This window comes from Giraffa tippelskirchi, chromosome X (assembly GCF_054371585.1).
Source record: "Giraffa tippelskirchi isolate mGirTip1 chromosome X, T2T-mGirTip1v1.2.pri, whole genome shotgun sequence".
In the NCBI taxonomy this organism is placed as follows: domain Eukaryota; kingdom Metazoa; phylum Chordata; class Mammalia; order Artiodactyla; family Giraffidae; genus Giraffa; species Giraffa tippelskirchi.
In genome coordinates, this window is record NC_137289.1 from 114858375 (window position 1) to 114864374 (window position 6000).

The following is a 6000-nucleotide window of genomic DNA, read 5'->3' on the forward strand; positions in this document are numbered from 1 at the left end:
TTGGAAAATTCACTCATAAGTGGAAATTAAACAACACACTCTTAAAAATAAATTAGACAAAAAGAAATAACATGAGAGGCAGGAAAGTATCTGAATACACACAAACTTATGGAATGCAGTGAAAGCAGTGCTAAGAGTAAAATTTCCAGCTGTAAACAGAAGAAAGGTCTCAAATCCATAATTAAACTTACATTTTAAAGAACTAGAAAATGTAGAGGAAACTGAACCCCAAAGTAGCAACAGAAAAGAAACAATAAATATTAGTAGGATGATAAATAGAATGAATTAAAAAAAAAACAGAGAAAATCAATGAAAGTAAAAACTAATTCTTTGAAAAGATCAACAAAATTAACAAAATTTTAGCAAGACTGAGTAAGAAAAAGGGAGAGAAGACACAAATTACTAAATTGAAAAATGAGACTGCAAATACACTGATTTTACAGAATAAAGTGAAAGTGAAAGTCACTCAGTCCTGTCCGACTCTTTGCGACCCCACAGACTATACAGTCCATGGAATTCTCTAGGCTAGAACACTGGAGTGGGTAGCTGTACCCATCGTCAGGGGATCTTTCCAACCCAGGGATCGAAGTCAGGTCTCCTGCTTTGCAGGCAGATTCTTCACCAGTTGAGCCACAAGAGAAGCCCTTACAGGATAAAAATAATTATAAAATAACACTATAAGACTTTTTTTACACAAATTGATAATCTAGATTAAATGGACAAATTCTGAGGAACACACTCACCATGGTTGAACCATAAAGAATAGAAAAATCTGAACAGACCAATAGCTAGTAAAAATGGATGAATCAGTAAGGAAAACCTTAGAATAAATAAAAGTCATGGAACAGAAGGCTTCAATATGAGTTCTATCAAATATTTAAAGAAGAATCAACACCAATTCTTTTCAAATTCTCCCAAAAACTGGAAAAGAGGGAATACTTCCTAACTCATTCTATTAAGATAACATTACCCTGATAACAAAGCCAATCAAAGATATGATAAGAAAATAAAGCTACAGGACTTGCCTGGTGGTACAGTGGACAAGAATACACCTGCCAGTGCAGGGGACATAGGTTCTATCCCTGGTCCAAGAAGATTCCACATACTACAGAGCAACTGAAAGCTGTGAACCATAACTACTGAGCCCACATGCCACAACTACTGGAGCCTGTGTACCTAGAGCCTGTGCTCTTCAACAAGAGAAGCCACCACAATGAGAAAATCATGTACCACAACGAAGGGTAGCTCTCTGCTTATCACAACTAGAGAAAGTCCACGCACAACAACAAAGACAACCAAATAAATAAATTAATTAATTTAAAAAAATAAATGAAATTACAGACCAATATCCCTTTAAGAATAATGATCCAAAAATAGTTAACCAAGTACTATCAAAAAGATTATAAGCATGAACAATTAGTATGTGTTCTGACAATGCAAGGATGGCTCACCATACAAAATTCAATCAATGTAATACAAGTTAAAAAAAAATCACATGGTAATCTCAATATTTTGAGAAAAAAACACTTGAGGCAATTCAACACCATTTCATGATTGAAAAAGAAACAACACTCAAACTAGCAATAGAAGAAAAAACTTCTTAAGTATGATAAAGGTATATATGAAACAAAAAAATGACAGCTAACATTATACTTAATGGTGAGACACTGAAAAACGTTCACTTGAGATTAGGGACAAGACAAATATGCCAACTTTTGGTACCTGTATTCAACATAGAGTTGGAAGTTCTATCAACAGCAGTAGGGCAAGAAATGATAAAAGGCATGTAAGTTGTAAAGAAAGAACTAAAATTATCCCTTTTCAAGTGACATAATCTTACATGTAGAAAATCTTAAATATGTCATGAAAAGGCATGAAAGCTAATAAATAAGTTTAGTAAAGTTGTAAAATACAAAATTAAGAAACAAAAATGAGTAGTGTTTCTATATACTAACAACAAATAATTTGAAAAAAATTGGAAAAATAATTCTATTTACAGCAGCATCAAAAATAATGAAATACTTGGGAATAAACTAGTAAACTGAAGACTTATTTGCTGAAAACTACAGAATATTTCTGAAAGAAACTGAGGAAGACCTAAATGTATAGAAAGACACTCTGTGTTTATGATTGGAAGACTAAATATTGTTAAGATGACGATATGACCCAAAGAGATCTACAGATTTAACATAATTATCAAAATACTAATGATTTTTGGTAGAAACAGGAAAACTCATACTAAAATTCATATGAAATCATACGAGAAGAGACCGTAGCTAAAATAATGTTGGGAAAGAACAAACTTGGATTACTCAATAATTCCTAATTTCAAAACTTACAAAAAGTCTATATATTCAAAATAGCATGGTACTGCCATAAAGACAGACATATGCATCAATGGAATATAAAAGAAAATTGAGAAATAAATCCTCTCACATATCGTTAAATGATTTTTGATAAGGCTGTTAAGACCATTAAGCAGGGAAGAGACAGTCTTTTAACTAAATGGTGCTGGGAAAATGGGATATTCACATGCAAAAAAAAAAAAAAAACCCAAAGTGGGACTCATATGACATGCAGAAATCAACTCAAAATGGATCAAAGTAGTAAATATAAGAGTTAAAGTCATAAAACTCCTAGGAGAAAACAAGAGGAAATCTTTGTGACATTGGGTTTGGTAAAGATTACTTGAATATGACACTCAAAGCAAGCTTAAAATAAAAGAAGTTAATTGGACTCAGTCATGGTTAACAACTATTGTGAAGCAAGGGATAGTATCAAGAGAGTGAAAAGATAACTCACAGAGTGGGATAAAATGCTTGCAAGTTATATATACCCGATAAGAAACTAATATCCAGAATATATAAAGAATTCCTACAACTCGCCAACAGCAACAAAAAAGGACCAGCTGACAACTGGACAAAGGATTTCAACAGTCATTTCTCCAAAGAATATATACGAAGGTTTAATAAGCACATGAAAAGATGTTAAACATCAATAATCATTAAGGAAATGCAAATCAAAACTACAATGAAGTACCACCTCACACCCATTGTGATGCCTATTATCAAAAAATGAAAACTGCAAATATTGGTAAGGTTGTAGAGAAACTGGAACTCTTTAAGTGTTGATGGTAGAAATGTAAAGTGATGCAACCACTATAGAAAACAGTTTGGAAGTTCCCCAAGATAATTTAATTTTTAAAGTTTTTATTTATCTAACATAAAATAATCTGTTAAAAATAGTGATAGCAACAATATATGTGATTATATATGCATATATACATCACTAAATATATGTATATATAGTTATATATGCTTATGTGTAAGTAAAATTGATTGACTGCAATTATACAAGTGACTGGAGGGAACGGGAATCATACAAAGGAATAGAAATCAAACAAAGTTTACTCTCAGACCACAAAGGAGTAAAACTAGAAAGCAAACAGAAAGACAATAAGAAAATTTCCAAACACTTGGAGGTTAACCGACACATTTCTAGATAGCACATGGGTTGAACAAGAAATCTCAATAGAACTCAAAGATATTTTCAACTAAAAGAAAAAACAACTTATCAAAATATGTGGGATGCCAGGAAGGAAATTTATACCATTGACTTCATATGTTAGAAAGAAGATAGATAACAAGTCAATCATTATGTTTCCATTTTAAGACACTAGGAAAAGAATAGCAAATTAAACCCAAAGTAGGAAGAAGAGAGATCATAAAACCTAGAGCAGAAATCAGTGGTAATTAAAGAAGAAATCAAGAGAATAAATAATTCACTAAACCAAAATCTGATCATTTAAAGGATTGATAAAATTGATAGTTACTCTGTCAAGAGAGGATACAAATTACTGTAGCAAAGATCAAAGAAAGGACATTACCACAGAACTTATGGCTCTTAAAAGAGTAATGAAAGAATACAATGAATGCCCATGAATTTGATAACATAGATGAACTGCACCAATCCACTGAAAGACATGCGTGTGATGCTAAGTCACTTTGTGTTCGACTCTTTGCGACCCCATGGATTGTAGCCCGCCAGGCTCCTCTGTCCATGGGATTCTCCAGGCAAGAATATTGGAGTGGGCTGCCATACCCTCCTCCAGGGGATCTTCCTGACCCAGGAATCGAACCTGTGTCTCTTCAGTCTCCTGAATTGGCAGGCAGGTTCATTATCACTAATGCCACCTGGGAAACCCACACAATCTGCCAAAACTTACATAAGATTAAATCAACAGTTCGAATAGGCCCACATCAAATTTAAAAATTGAATCAATAGTTAATAATATTAACCACTGTTCTTCATCTCCAGTAAGAGGTTCCAAAGCACTATTTTTAAATGTCTGTGATACAAACACCACAGTGAAGATGAGTATTTATGTGAGGCCAGTCAATGGCACCCCACTCCAGTACTCTTGCCTGGAAAATCCCATGGACGGAGGAGCCTGGTAGGCTACAGTCCATGGGGTCGCTAAGAGTCGGACATGACTGAGCGACTTCACTTTCACTTTTCCCTTTCATGCACTGGAGAAGGAAATGGCAACCCACTCCAGTATTCTTGCCTGGAGAATCCCAGGGACGGCGGAGCCTGATGGGCTGCCGTCTGTGGGGTCGCACAGAGTCGGACACGACTGAAGCGACTTAGCATAGCATAGCATAGCATAGTCAGGAACCCAGGGATTCTTCTTTAGCTTTAACAGGATTTGAGTTTGATAACTGCGTACCAACATTCCTGGCTTGATTCTCTTATGGAACTAGTTAGACAGAAAATAATAGAGGTTAAATGGCAAAACAAACAAAAAACTCTTTGAATATCAAATAGTTAGGAGAGCGTCGCACACAAGTTGAAAGCAACACTTGTTATAGTCTCACCATATGAAAGAAGTTGGTAGTTCTTGAGCATCAATTATAAGAGAGTACAATTACTTTTATTTATTGAGAGTGATTTTATCCTATTAACATTGGAAATTAACGGAGTGAACACTCAATTTATGTACTGTTCTCTATTAGCAAAGCTCCTGGCTCATCAACTCTTGTGTGAGGATGGAAGCTGGGACAGAATCCTTAACGTATGGTAAATTTTAGAACCTCAAATGGAAAGAGAATTAGTTTAGCCTGCAGAGTTATATGCCACCAATTTCAACACAGGGGAGACATTTTCAAGATGGATACTTGATTGGTAACAGTATGATTCCACAAGTTAATATCTCAAGCAAGCAGGATTAATAATCCCAATGGCAACAACTGTCTGTTTTGTATACTGGGCAAGCATTACAGTTTAAACAAATGCCACTTGAATGTTTTGGATCTCCTGTTTGTTTTGGAGGTCTTTCTCTTTTTTTTTTGGCTGCACTGAGCAACATGCAGGATCTTAGTTCTCTGACCAGGACCCACACTCCCTGCAGTGGAAATAAGGAGTCTTAAGTCTTAATCAGTGGACCGATTAAGTCCTTGAATCTCCTGTTTGTTTTAGAAGGACATGATTGTGACTTTAGAAACAATCATCCCATTTTCTGATCATAGCCATTATGCCTCCTGGTTCACAAAGATATGGCACCAGGGGCTCTCAAAGCCATTGTGAAATAGAGTAATGCCAATTAACGAGGCTTAAAAAATAACTTAAGAAGTTTGTCCTCCTCAACAAGAAGATGAAACCAGTCAATCCTAAAGGAAATCAACCCTGAATATTCATTGGAAAGACTGATGCTGAAGCTGAAGCTTCAATACTTTGGCCACCTGATGCAAAGAGCTGACTCATTGGAAAAGCCCCTGATGCTTGGAAAGATGGAAGGCAAAAGGAGCAGGGGACAGCAGAGGATGAGATGGTTAGATAGCATTACTGACTCAACGGTCATGATTTTGAGCAAACTCTGGGAGATAATGAATGACAGGGAAGCCTGGCATGCTGCAGCCCACGGGGTTGCAAAGAGTTGGACATGACTGAGTGACTGAACAACAACAACAATCCTCCTCTACCCATCTCCTTGCCTGATTT